The following is a 15,473-nucleotide window of genomic DNA, read 5'->3' on the forward strand; positions in this document are numbered from 1 at the left end:
GTGCACTTAACCATAAAGAATTGTGTCAGCCTGAGTTTTCACACTGATGCTTATAGACACTGTAAGCATTTCTGCTGTAAATATCTTCTGTGTTACAGCACTACTTAGCCTGGACTGGTTTCGCTGCCTTTAAAATGCATATTAGCCATATTAAAATATTAAGAATACACGCTTTTCCCTGTAGAGAGAGTGACGCTTGAGGCAAACTGTTTTCAATAATGGGATAGGATCGACTGCTGGGTAGGTATGTAAAAAGATTATTTCAATAGTGGCAAAAGCTCAGCAAGAAGGTCTTGCTTCCTTACTGCCCTCTTTTTTCCAAAGCACGCACAGTATCAGAGATGTAATAACCTGTAAATGTGATGGGCCGGCACTGGGGTCTACTATGTGTTGTTACAAAATAGTGCTGAGTGGTTTAGACTGGACTGTGTTTCATGAACTTGTGTGTATTGGTATTTGTAACTGGGGAATAAGATCAAATGTTCTTAAGTATCTGTGTTGTAAAGTCCCTGGCCACAGGTGGGCTGTCCCCATGCTGGGCTTTGGGAGGGCGCAGCAAGGTCTACAGCCAGGACGAGTTTGCTTTGTTATGATCTTTGTGCATGTAATGATGTCCTGAACCACTAAGGCTGAAGGCAAGAGCGGTTGTCTGGCTTGTTGTGAGGACTGTTGCAGAAACGCACAGAGACACGTAAATCTCAATTTAAGTTGGTTTATGAGCAGTTAACCCCAGGAAGCAACAGGTAGTGAGAAATCCTGTGAGTCATTTTTTCTGCTTAGAATGGTTTCCAGTTTTCTTTTTCCTCTGAGTACCAAAAGCCTTTCAACTAACTCTGACCTGAGTTAAATGAATGCTTTAATTAATGTGTGTGTTTGTTGCTTAACCATGAGGAAAATCATTTGGAAAAAGGTTTGGGGTTCTTTGGAAAGCTCTAAATGGCTTGCATAGTTTCAGCCTGAAAACATCCCTGTTTACATTAACACAGCTCTTATTTCCCCGCTCTTCTGTTTCTTTTCTGTAGCAAGTGCAATACGAAAGAAGGAGTTTGGTAACTTGAAGGTGAAATGGGTGACAAGGCAGGTCCTTTAACCGCTGGGACAAAACATAGCCTTGAATTTCTTGGTGGAAGGGGTGATGGTGTTGGGGCTGCGTGAGAAATGCACCATCAGGTCAGACCTTATTGTGGCCTTTCACCACTTAAAAGGGTCCTGTGAGAAGGATGGGGACAGACTTTTTAGAAGGACATGTTATGACAGGACAAGGGGTGATGGTTTTGAACTGAAAGTGGGGAGATTCAGACTGGATATAAAGAAGACTTTTTTTGCACAGGGGTTGGTGAGAGCCTGGCCCAGGTTGCCCAGAGAGGTGGTGGATGAACCATCCCTGGAGACATCCCAGGCCAGGCTGGATGGGGCTCTGAGCAACCTGAACTGGTGAAGATGTCCCTGCCCATGGCAGGAGTGGCACTGGGGGAGCTTTGAAGGTCCCTTCCAACTCAAACCATTCTGTGATTCAATGACCTGCATCCGTCTGTCCCAGTACATTTCATTGGACTGGTGGCAGTGCACGATCCTGTGTAGGACTTGAGAGTCAGATTGACGTAACGCACCAGAACTAGAATTAAGAAGTTAACACCTTGCTCCTAAAATCACGTTAGGAGGTTCCAGACATTAGGCTGCAAAGCAAGTGGAGTTGTTTACATGCACAAAAGTGCATTTGGTCACTGGGAAGGTTTCACTGTGGCAAACGTTCTTTCCTTCCTTCTGTCCGTCCATCATTGCAAATTTGCAAAGCAAGTGACGTATCTAGCCTTAAACAAAATCCCTGGTCCTCCTTGGAGCAGCTGCTCCTTCTGGATGCTGATGTCTGTTGTCCTTTTTACCACTGTGGCAATTGGGGTAACTTGGATACACACCTGGCTTTCTGCTGTGACCCCCCCAACTCTGCCTGACCCCTTGAGAAGGAGGTGCTGGGGCTGCTTTTGGTATGGGGAGCTGGGACCTTGCAGCCTTGTATTGGTGTTACATGGGCATGGGCTGTTCTGGAGAATAAATGCCAGAAATCTGAAGTTTACCAGGTCTGTAAATGTCCTGCAAATGAGCATCCCTGGCCTGGGTGAGCGGGGCTGCAGCCCTAAAGGAAATCTTGGAAGTCAAATGGTTGTGTTGTCCTGTGAAGAGTTGAAAAAGGAAGGGGAGAGGGATAAGGCTCAGCACAGAATTGGAGAATCATTTTGTTTGAAGAGATCCTTAAGATCATTGAGTCCAACCATATATCTAGCACTGAACCATGTTCCTAAGAGCCTGATCTATATGTTTTTTAAACCCCTTCAGGGATGATGACTCCGCCACTTCCCTGGGCAGGCTGATCCAGTGCTTCACAACCCTTTTCCTTGAAGAAATGTTTCCTAAAATCCAATCTAAATCTTCCCTCCTTGCACTCTTGTGTGTCTTGAACTTTCCCACTTGAACTGAAATTTTCCAAGGGCTAAGCAATGGCTCCACTTGATGGACATCGTCATTATTGTATTGAGGGGACTGGAATAATTCTCCAACCACAGTCCTTTTTTCTCCCTGTATTTCTGTAATCAAGAGATGAATAACAAAGTTATTTTATGCATGAGAAGGGATTACTCCTTTTGAGTAACTTTTACTGAAGAGAAAATTGTTTAAGTAACTGTTTATAGTGACTAGTTGTGAGTTTTCAGGTTGAATCAATAGCAGATGTTACTTTTGAATGACCTTTATGAAATGTGTAGGTGTTTTCATGCTAGGCTGACTCTTCAGGGTACACTTGAAGTAAATCAGATGTCTTTAAAACCCCTAACCTGTCGTGTGCCAAATGCCATGCACTTATGAAATAAATGACAGACAGCTCTGCTGACCAGAACAGCTTGGGATCTACATAAGTGATTTTATACATTTGCAGCCAACAAACATCAGGATGTGGTTTTCATACAGGTTTTAATGCTAATTGAGTTGTACATGGGAAAATTAACATGATACAAAATCAACTTCATTTTCATAGGGTGACTGCAGGAAAAAACTGAGCAGAAGTTATCTCTGCTATTCATTTCAGGAATTGTTAATTGAAAAAATGGAAAGACTTTATTTCTAACACATTACTTCATGTAGTTGACTGCTCATTAACAGGTTTATAGCTTTTTGGCAGCACAATTAGTAGGCATTCACATGAATGGAAAGATCAGTTCTTTCTTTAGATTAAAATGTAACAATCTCTCCCTTGTCGAAAGTATTAAATTCTGATTTGTGTGGTGATTCTTCAGGGTTGTTTGTTTTTGTTGTTATTTTTGTTTTTTTGGATGCCCTGACAATTGATGCCAATTGGGCTGCTCTGGAATCTGATATAATAATTATCTACAGCAGAAATACAGAATTGTGATGCTCAAGTTGAGTTAACCTGCCTTGCAAAAACATGTTTGAACGTGGATGATGGGTGAATAGGCATGCTGAATCTTCCCATTATTCCCACTTGGTGTGTGGATACCCTGTGTTTTGGGGGCTGGGGTAAGACAAAGCAGTTTGGGAGTCTTTGTTTTGCTTGCAAGCAGCAAATACCACACTGGGGTCTTCGTTCATGAGTGAGATCTCTTGATCTGTTTCACACAAACAGCAGGTAACCGAGTTGCTGGCAGGCTGCAGTGACTCTTATCTGTCCCCCATGGAGTTCTGTCTCATATCAGAGAAGAAACAGAAGTTTCAAATTTCATAATGACTTTTCTGAATTAGTTGCTGCACTTTTTTTTTTTTTATTTGCAAAAGTTACGTGCAGTTTCAGGTAATTCTTAATATGTTCTTTTGAATAATAAGAAGATTTGAGTTAAATCTTTGTTGGCAGCTGAACTCTTTTCTCCCATCAGTAGAATGTTGTTGAACAAAAAGCATCCAGAATCATTTGCAGGGGGAGATGTTTCCTGGTCAGTATATTTTTTCCTGTTAGGAAAATATGCAGATTGACAGTAAAACATGGATGAAATCACAGGTCCATTTCCTCTGGAATGACTCGGTTTTATGATGAACGCTGAACATATTTATGGTATGATACCAACTGGATCCCATTTGCAGAGAGCATCCATGCCTGAGCATGATCCACTTTAGAAGAGAAGCTTTCCAGATGCACTTTTTCCTTGGCTGTTTGATGCATTAACATGGGAGTGCTCAGTAGCACCTGGCCCTCATATTTGTGAAGCTACAAAGCACAAGTGGTATCTCAGCATCACACATGAGGCACTTAAATTTCACCTGGGGTGGAGGGAAGGAGGAAAAGGAAAATCTAAATAAGTCCCATGAGGTGACTTCTCTGCAGACTTTTTGGCCTTGGCTTGATGGGCTGGGCTGCTGCATATGAATATAGAAATGCAAATATGCTCCAAGCTTACCAGGATATTTCTGAACTTGAAGAAAATTACAATGAAGTAATTTTAGTTGTTACTAAAGCCTTCAATGTGATCAGTAATTAAAGTGAATCATCTTCAGGCTCTGGGATTTGTATGCAAAGTGTGGGTGTGTATTTTGGGAGAGGCAAGGTATGCATTGTTATTTTTTCCTTCTTTTGTAGCAGCCTTGCACACATGTAGTGTTATATGTAGCACCCAGAAATCTCAACTAAGGACTATTGTTATATGCACCCTGGAAACAAGGTGACCTGAGGGGCTTGTAATTCACCTGACTGTTACTAATGCAGGCTAAAAAAAAATGTGAGTAATTGTTTCTAACTATTTTGGTATTTGTTTGTGTGATCTAGCAATTTAGAAAGTACTTGACAAATTCATTTTCAACATAAGCTGCAGAGAAGGATAATGAAATCTGTCAGATGCGCGTGTGGATGTCTTGCTTCTGTTTGTCCTGAGTGTGTACGTTTAAGTTCACGGTGTAATTATGTTTAAGAGCAATATACTGGAGTGTACTTGTTCTTTGACAATCTGGCCCCATCTTCTTGGGCTGAGTAAATAGTATGGGGAGAAAATCCATCTGGGTCTCATTTGGAAGGTGCGTGCTGCGGCGCTTGGCTGCCTCTCCCCATCGCGGCATCTCCCGCTGCCTGTGCCGTCTTCTGGCTGCCTTGCTTTGGCTTTGTCTCTCACTGTGCGCATTAAGTTTGTAATATCAAAATCTGTTATCTAAAGCTCAGTTTTAGTCTGATGACTAGGAAGAAAGAATGGTGACACAAGTGGGACTACGTGGAAAATGGGGTTTTAAAGCACAGTGAATTCTGGTGTTGTTTCAGTCCTGTTCCCTCTTTGTCCTAGTTGTGAGAAGTTGTGAACCACAGAGAAAGTTGCGCTGTTGTGACCACAAGATGTGAAAGTTAACGGGAGATGCAGAATGCACTTGCTTTTGGCGCTGCTTATAAATTTTTATATTCTCTTCTATATATCTCTTGAAAAAAGGTATTTATTGCATCACGCTTTTGAGTAAGCAGAACAATGTGACTTTCACATCTACTTGGGGTGACTTAATGAACCCCTGCCTCATGATGTAAGCCTTGCTTCATGTGATTTATAGTGGATGTGGGTTTTTTCCAGCAATTTGAATTTCATAAAGCAGAATTTTCTTAAGAATGGATGAAATTAAGTGGGCACCTTTTCAGACCACAGGTGAAAATGAAATGGCCATTGCAAGTTATGCCAGAACCCTCTGCTTCCATGGTGCTGGGGATTAATGTATTGGCCATTTTTGACTTGGGAGATTCCTGGAGAACAGAAAGGACATTTCCCAAATCAGCATGCGTTCTGGTGCTGTGCGCTTGATCCCACAAGATCAGCACTTGAAAACTGATTCCTCTGTGGCTGCAGACGTTGCCAGTTTGCTCTGCAACCTGTTCGTTTATTAATATTAAGCACCCTGCTAAGACATGGTTTATGTCTTGAACCAAGCCTTATGCCTGTAAAGTCTTTGTTAATGATTGCCTAATATGAGGAAGGAGGCTGTGTGTGGCTGTCTCTCCATTGGCAAATACATCTCCTAAGTCAGTTTCTAAAATGACGTCTCAGGATTGTTGTCACCCTCGTGCCAGTCCCATGCACCCTCATTTCTTGCAGGAATGAGGCAGGTGATGGAACCACATGGGAGTTGCTCTCTGGCAGATGTTGCTTGCTTTGCTGATGGGATTATCTGGGGCCCCCCCTTTTTTTTTTTATCCTTGTGGAAAAGTGAACTTCCTGATGTCAGCTGGTGATCTAGGTCCCGCAAAAATTCTCTCCTTCCCCTTGGAGATGCTACTAGGATAACTGTTGTATCTAGTTTTGCCTATTACTTGCCACTGCCTGTGCTTTTTTAAAAATATTACTATGTTTCCTTTCCGAGTTTTACTTCTTGAATGTATAATATTGCAGTAGCTTTTGCTTAGCAAGTTTTAAAGGCTGTGCTGAAGCTGCAGCATGAGATTAGCACCTTTGTTTTTAGCAGATGTGTGTTTCATATCCTCTTAGTAGGGTTTTATTTCTCCTAGTTCTATGGTCTCAGTTTGGATTCCTTGTTCTTTTGGGGCTCATGTACCATTTGCAGAGTTTTCTTATCCTGAGGGAAGGGCCTAACTTGGCTTCCAAACCTTGGGGTGATCTTGGGGAACTGGGATCACTCTTTTTGTGGATATCTGTAATACTAAAACTGAGTCAGGATCCCCAGGTAAGCCCTTAGGTAGCTGCCCTTCATGCACCTGATTAAAACTGTTGCCTAAAGGAGAAGCTCTTATAGCCTTGGTGACATGAGCATCTCATTTGGTCCAGCTCCAAGCAAGAGAAACAGGCATAGAAATTGTCGTATTCTGGCTCAATAAGGTCAACATATAGAATAAGATCTTCAGAAAAAGCAACACGAGGCGATGCCGAATGGTTCATTGTAGTAACGGCTGTACCATCTCACTTGGGCAGAGGGATGAGCATCCCAGAAGTGCTGTTAATTGTCCCTTTATTGGTTTGGTTGAAACTCTTGCAGCTGTCATAAAGTGGCAAAAACACTTCAAAAGTGTAAAATCACTTTATGGTAATAAAATCTCTAGTCAGGCCTGTTGCTTTACAAGGACATATGCTGCACGCTTGCCTACAGGATGGGCGCCTTTAAGGCACATTAAAATAGGCTGTTAAAAAAAAAAAAGGCTGGAAAGTAGTTTGTTACCCCAGGAAAAATCTTTGTCTAAACTTCTTGGGCTGCTATTGTTTCTTCCAAAGAGAACCCTGAATCACAGAAACATGGATGGGAAGGGGTTGCTGGAGGGCCCTTGCCTAGCCTCTTGTGCAGAAGGGTTTGATCAACATCCCCCTTGACTTGGGACTCAAAGCTGGGCCCAGCCCCTCATCTGCAGCTGTGCCAGCCCCGGCAGAAGGAGATAGTGCTGATTTCAATCCACTGCCCACACGGTGCTATTGAGTAACGCAAACTAATAAATCCACATTGGATATGATGTTCTCCTCTAGGCACCACCACCCCATGCCATCCTGGGTCATGATATTAATTTGTAAGGCGAAGCCTTGCTGTTGAAGGATGTGACATTTAACAGTCTGTGTTTCAAAATCCATCATCTGTGTTTGGACACCCTCAAATGCCAGCAGGAAAATACAAGGTCACCCGTCGGGCTCACGCTTGTGCTTGCACGTCTGGCTGTGCCCTCCATGCTGGATGGGCTTTTTTTTTTAATTCTTTCGCATATCGCAGACTCTTGCAGCCCCATGGACTTCTCAGAGCTACTGGCTTTTGTATTGTGATAAGCCACAGCACTTCTCTTGTGAAAAGCATTGTATAAGTGTACTTAGGCTGGAGGAACATTTATAATTGTTTGATGTGAGCTGATTGTGAATATCGTGTGTTGAAAACATAGACTATTTTTTTTTAACACACAACATATCGTTTAGGAGGTGGAAACCTTTTTGGTTTTTTTCTTGTTCAGTCCCACCACAGCATGTAGGGGAAAAACTTAGTCTGATGTCTGTTGTGACTCTGGAGGTTCACTTTAGGTAGCTACTTGGAGGTTTCTTTCTTGCTGACTTGTGTTTAAAAGAGCATTCAGGGAAGAGATGGATGCTGCTTCGTGAAACTGCAGGCATGAGCTATCAAGCGAACGGGAAATGGAGCACCAGTCATTTTGCTAAATGTAGGCTTGGAAGTGGATGGTTGCTGTAAACAAGTCTCTGCATTTGTCATACCAAATGTTCTGCTCTATCTGCCCATTTTCCCCATAGCATCCATCTCGGTTTGCAGGTCCACTTGCACAAAGTTGTGCTTTGTGTAACTTGTGTAGGACAGTGAGTAGTGGTAACCACTTTCTGCATAATATGACATTTATTATCCAAAAAGTATGTGTTTTCACAAGAGATTAGGATGAGAGAACAAGCAGAGGGATGTATGTCTTGGCATATTCAGCCTGTGATAAGACAGTAGCTGGTGCAGATGGGCTGGAGAATGCTGGCAGAGGTGGGACAGGACATCGACCCCGGAGGCCACTGTGGTTAAGTCTTTAACACAATATTGCTGTGATTTACAGAGAAGTAAATGCAACACAACAAAAGACTTGTGAATTTGTGTGGGTGTAATTGCTGGCAAAGTTGGATTTGCTCTGCTGAATCTGTAACACCTGCCTGAAGAATATGAAAATAGTCCTGTGGAGCTTGGGTACTGCTAAGGCAGTGCCATGTCTTGGTAGGTGCTTTAGTTATTCTATCACTTGTAGAAAAATCAGATTAATTTTCTTTTTTGAGGAGGAGAGATTTCTACAAAAGCCAACACGTCAGTAAATTCCATGGAAAAGTTGGTCGGCAACTGAAAACACTGGCAGTGCTTGTGGTTGCTGAAGCTATTTTAATTGTATAAAAACATTTTGATTAACGTGATCACTGATCTTCAGATAGTTTTGAAAGGGAGAGAGCTTCTGTGGGAAGTGAGCTCTCCTGTGCTGCCTGGGCGGACCAAAGAACAGGAGAAATGGTGATTCTCTGGGAAAGACTCCTGTGACTCACTCGGATTCTGTAAACTGATGTGCAGGGTTTATTCTTGCTAAAATCCAGAGTGGTGACACCTGGTTTTAGTTTTTAAAGGAGCTTGTAGTCTACACTGCTGTATCAGTAGAGCATGACATTTTCCATTACTTTAGGCAAGAGATTTAAGATGTTTGTTTAACAGATGTACTACTGTGGATTTTTTTCCAGTTTCTAAAAACACAAATATTCCATTTTCTACTGGAAGAGGATGTGTTTCCAGGCACAAACTGATTACACTCTACATTTTGCCTTATAGTTCAACAGTGTGTGTATTCCTTTTCCAAAGAAAACCCAGAGCTCAAAAGTAGGAAGGAAAGAGTCACAAGTACAAATTGCTGCTGCTCCATTGAATATTCCCACCCTGCACACATGAATGGATTTATACCCGCTCTTGGCATTATGATCTGCTCCCTAAAATCTGGCTTAACCTATACATTACACTTAATTGTACCATATTTGCCTATGGACGTCTGAAATAACTCACCATTAGGCTTTGCACATGATTTGAGAGAACCCACCAAACAGAGAGACTCAATGCTGACAGCAGGAATCAATTATGAAACCTAATATGAGATTAAAAGGTTCCTGAGTATATTTGTAATTGAATTGTACAAAATGCCTGATTTGTGCAGTCCAGTGCACAAGAGACCGCAAGCCCAAATGAAGCAAATTATAATTCAATTATATAAATGCTTCCAGAGCAGTTCAAATCACATCTTTTAGACTGCTTAACACAGAGAAAATGCTTTTGCTTTTTTTTTTAAGATATAAAAATAAGCCCCTGTCTGAAGGGCGTCCTCTCTACCACTTCTAGCAGAAAAATGTGGTGGAGTATATAACCATGCCAGCTCTGGTGATGATGTTAGTCTCTAAAAGAAAAAGAAAATGTATGGTTTGTATAGAAATGAGAAAATTATGATCATTTGTTGTGAAAAACAGTCCACTGTGGACCTATCTGGCAAGCTCAGCTCAAATTTTACAATTTTCGTGAGGCATTTATGAATTCAGTCCCCTCACAGATATTGTCACCAACTCCAGGCTGACTTTAATTCAATCTAACTTGTGCTTAGTTTGATATTTCTGTTTGTTTTCTCTCCGATAATGTTTCAGTTTTTTAAAAACTTATAAAAATAAATCAGTGCATGCTTGGGAGTTTATCAACAGTGTTGTAATGTTTAATTAACCCTCTCAGCTGCTTTATTTAGTTGCATGAGAAATTTAGTCCTTACTTAGAAATGTGTGCTGAAGCCTTACAATAGCAAAAAAAAGTTTCAATATTTTAGGTTTTTATTTATGTTCAAAATTAGAAATATTTGTTAAATGTGAAGGTTTCAAGTCACTTCTGCCTTCCCACTCGCTCCTCCCCCCAAAGGTGATATTGGAGTCAAATATTACTGCCCCCAGCAAACAAGCCAGGGTATAGCTGTATCCAGAGAACTGCAAATAAGTGATGGATAAGATGTGAAATAAATTAGGCTGGTGACTTGCAGGAGTCCTGGAAGCTTAGTTGGGATTGGGATGCTTGGAAATCACAGGAGAAATAGGAGTTTGCTTGACATAGGTCTGACACTAATTCTCATTATTTTCTAAATATCTTTTTCCTGGTGGGACAGATGAGAATAACATGGCATTAGACTCCTACAGAGCCAACAGCAGAAATAACTCTTGTGACAGAGGCGGGTTGTGCTTTCTTGACCAGTCTTCTCAGCTGTTTGGGCATCACTGTTAGTCCCTAAAGAACCCATTAAAATTTAAAAAAAAGAAAGAGATACCTTTAAAAACCTGGGGGCCGGGAGGGGTACGGCCGTGGGGCATGCTGGCAGACTGTAACCACTCAGTAAATATCACAGGAAATTGCTTAATGAGAGCAGATATAAGAATATCTCAGCCTCTGAAAAAATGGTTTTGGCTTGGCTGCTCCTGGATTATGTGAATTAGGCCGTGTGCTTCGTGAGGCCCAGAGGGCAAAATTGGCCTGACTGGCTGCCTGCGTTAGGAAATAATTGCTGCCTAGATAAGGAAGGGCAAGGTTGCCTGTTAATTTTAACTGTAAGCAGTGAATGGGCTTGCTGGTTACTTCAATATATTCTGTGGAAAAGCCATGGTTCCTCCATCAGTGGTAATGTAAAAACAAGTTTGTGCAATGGCTTGTCATGTCTTATTTTGCCTGGAGAAACTCTGGCTTGGGATGCTCCTGATGCCCTCTTGGTCAAGGAAACACCTTGTCCAGGAGGACCAGGACTGACCCACATGAAGAACACTGATATGAAAAGCTTTATTTCTACACATCAAATTGCTGTGTAAACAAATCAAAGTCTGAAAATTAGTCATATGTTTAGGAATTCAGTGCAAATCTTCAGCATTATCTAACAGAGTAGTGACGAACTGAGTGCTCATGTTAACTCTTGTGCTAGTCTGCCATGGATATGATCTACCCACCAGGTTTAAATGGGTCTATCACCTGCAGTCTAGAAATATTTTAATTAAAAGCTCTCTTCTGTATAATTATGTTGAGTTGTTACATGTGATGATATAAATAGCATTTCATGGATGTGTTCAGAACAGCATGCCAGACTTGCATGTCTCAAGATCAGGAGAGTTGCACCAGAGGTGAGTTGAACTGGGTGCATATAAGGCAAATATCCTTATGTCTGATAGTTCTGGTGTTAGTGGTAGGCATTTCTGAACATTAAACATCTTGCTCATTTTAGCTCCTTTGAAAATTCTGAAGTCTGAAAGACCTTGAGATGAATTGCCAAAGTTCACATTTTAAATTACATTCCTTCTGGACTGTATAAGAAACAAATGAGCATCATGCTGCTTGTGTATTTCTTGTTCACTTTGTTATGTTTGGGTTTCAAAAGAAGTGATTTAAAAAACAAAACAACAACAAACAAAAAAGCACCAAACTTGTGAAATGAAGTATGCTCTTTTTCCAAAATAATGCCTGTTCAGATTTAGTGGAGAGTGAATGCTCATGGGTGAGACTTGTATATTATGAAGCTCTGTGTTTCCAGTACGTTTGGACAGGCTGATTGAGGTGTTAAAACCAAGCGACTAATCATTCTCTGGCCTGTGTTTGAGGTACCGTCTCATTACAATAACAGTCCCAAGCAAGATGGGGAAGCATCAATGCTCTAGACATCATAAGAAGTTGTTTCAGTGCAAGAGAACAGACAAATTCAACTAATTATAGAGGGCAAAATGAAGACCCTGCCCTATGGCACAGCCAGCAGAGACACCTTGTGAGCCCCTGGCCCCAAGCCTTGTGTTCCCTCCTAATGTACAGATGGTGGGAAGACCAGTAGGATTTGATTTTTATTATCGCATCTCGCCACAATACTGAAAGCGCCAGTGTGTTTAAAGTGACCTAAATGACACATTTACTAGACTTACCAATCATTGTGGTCAAGTTGAAGGAGTTGCTTTGTTGTTCTTGAAAGTATTTTAACACCAAATCCTCTCAGTTTCTTGATGCAGCAGCGCATCTGCAGACCACAGGAGCTGCTCCGTGCAATGGGGTCTCTAAAACGCTGGCAGGCGCTTTGCTGCAAGATTTCCCGTTTGGAGCGTGTTAAGATCTGCCAGGAGCTCGAAGCTCAACCCTGTGCTCCACATAAACATTTCATGGTACAGCAGGGAAAACTATAAGCTCCTTCTAGTCTCAAAAAACTTGCTTCCAAACTGCTCTTCTATTACCCTTGGCCCGATCTTCCACACAAAAGCAAGAACTTTATTTCTTAGAGCTCAGTTCCTTTCAGCTTTCCTGAAGTCCTTGTCATCTGCTTGCAATGTGCTTTAACCTGGGAATAGACTCTGAATAAATCCACTAGAAATCAAGAAGTTTTCTTGTTTTTTATTCTTTTAAAAACTCTTCTTTCCTTTTTACATTTATTCCTGCCTCAGTCAAACTGTTTATGAGGATGAGTGCAAATTCATAGGTTTTGTTTGCTCAGTTTGAATCTGTTCTCTTTTATGAACAAGATGATGTGTTTCCTCGGCTCTCCTGAACCAAACATCATCTTTAACCACCAATAACGCTCTCAGCACAGTATACCATGAACACCTCTTTTTAACCCTCTAGCTTTAGGAACTTCATTTATTGTTTACTTTTTAGCTTAAAATCCAGGTTTTTGTTAGCTCACTTTCTCAAAGGTTTAATTAAAGAAAAAGAGAAAGGGGGAGAGGGGACCAAAAAACCCACCAAACTAAAAGAAAAAAAAACAGAACAAGTATGAATGAGTCAATTTAGGAAATGGCCCTAAAAAACCTTTTGGCAAACTTTTCCACAAGTGGGCAGCTTGCCATGATGTGTCCTTTGAGATGCAGGAAGTTTAATCCTCTAGAGCTGATCAAATTTGCAAAGCTTTGAGCTTTTAGTGCTTTGTGGTAAATAACTGGGTTGAAACAATGTGCGTGTCACCTTGGCCCTTTTTGGGCTAAAAGGGAGAGCTTATCTAGTGCAGAAAAAGGGCTGCTGCTCTTGGCTACCCTGGCTCTGTGCTGTAGAGTGTTCGGGGTGGTTTTTGTGGTATTTTGTTATTTTTTCCCAAAAAACTGCACACATGCAAAAATGGCACCCAACAATAACTGTGAGTGCTTGAATACATGTATGCACACACATAAGACCATACAAATATGTGAATGTCTGAATATTGAACATGTGAATTTGAATATATGCATACACACACACAAGACTGTGCAAATGTAACAGATGACCTAGTCCCAGTGCTGGCCCTCCGAAATACTTCTCACTGCAGTTTCTATCATTTCAGGGCAGGAAAGACAAAGCACTTTCATACCTTTTCTTTAGAGCAAGTGGGGAAGGTGGCAAAAAAATCATCACCTGCGCTTCTGGGTGCAAAAGCCACCTTGGTTTTATTTTTTTTTTCCTCCTTTATATTTCTTTTTCCAGTGCAAAGTAGGCTATAAAAAATGGTGCTATTGAACACTGACTTCAACTCTGATTTTTTTTCCCAAAATTATTTCTTTTCTTTATAAGAAAAGCTAGTTTTGTGTGAGTGCGTAATGGTTTCTTCCAGAACCCTGTATGTAGCAGGGTAGGAGGATATGTAAGAAAATGAAGTAAACCAGATCCTGACCTGCTTCTTTTTATCTGGTTGCCGTCAACTCAACTGATCTTGATTGTCGACTTCTGCGTTCCTGCAGTTTACTTGTTTATCTGAGGCCAGGCCAAATCAAACAGCCGCAGAATGTGCCTTTAATCTCCAGCGATAAAGAATACCTTGGAGAGGAAATTACATTGTAATGTCGGGAGAAGAGGAATAACTGGAGACAAATGCATGTGAAAGCATCGCTCTGCTTTCGTTACAAATGTCTTTCCCATCACATTTTTCTCACAGTTCTCCTGAAAAAGGGGCTGGAGGGGGAAAGGGAGCCATGGGGAATGGTAAGTTCCTGCTTGCCGTTTTGAAAGGAAGTTGCAAAATATTAATTAGGAAGATAAAATTTGTGGGGAGAATTAAGGGTTGTATCTTGAAACATTAGTTTCTTTCCTAAATGCTGTGTTGACATTGCTATGATGCTGCTTTTGTCTTTTTAATAAGAATTTTTAACTTTGTCTTGATGCAGGATGCATTAATTATCTTAAAGTTTTATCTTTTTCCAGATTTCAAAAAAAGGACTGGTAGTGAATTATTTTGAGTTTTTCTGGCCTATTTGGGTCTCTGGATGTAGCCCTCAGATTGGGAGGGATTTGGGGAAGAGATCGTATTTCATTATGTGTGGACTATCTAGCCCAGAGGTTTCCTCTCTGCCAGTTGGAAATGCTGATGCCCATATGTTCGGAAATATTCTGCTTTTTAGGTAAAAATAATTGTGAATAAATTTTCTCATGACTTCAGGTCTTTTTTTCCCTTCCTTCAACCAAAGGGTTGTCTAAAACCTGGTTTGTGTTTTCTTATTTTCTTGCGCTCATAACTCCGACTTAACGTTGCTTCAAGTTTTACAAGGAAAGCTGCCTTCAGGCTTAGATGACACATGGAAAACTTCAGTCCTTTGCAAAATTTGTTTAATAAAGCTATTTGCAACTGAAAAAGGGGATTAAATTGGAAATGCCATCCAGTCCTAATGCTCTCTGCTGTAACCTATGCCCGCACACGTACAATGGCTAAGATCTTTACCATAACCTCTTGCTTTACAGAGTGGCTTATCTCGGCGTGAAATTCCTGCTTAAATATTTTCAGTGAACGAGTTTAAATAAACTGTTGGAAAATTGCTTTGCCTAGCTTCTTATAGCATTTGGCATTTCTGGAGTTCACAGAGTTTTTATGAGGCTTTACATTGGTAACCTGAGAAGAAGGCTGGTATATGCTTTATTTGAGTGGAGTCAGAGCATTTTAATTAAGCCAATTCTTTGGCTGTGATGGGGACTGGAAGAGATGCAGAACGCAATGATGCTGCGTTGGGTGATGTGGATCTGCCTCTGAAGAGCCATCTCTGAGATGTTGCGGAGCCCAT

Source organism: Patagioenas fasciata, chromosome 14, assembly GCF_037038585.1.
Source record: "Patagioenas fasciata isolate bPatFas1 chromosome 14, bPatFas1.hap1, whole genome shotgun sequence".
NCBI lineage: Eukaryota > Metazoa > Chordata > Aves > Columbiformes > Columbidae > Patagioenas > Patagioenas fasciata.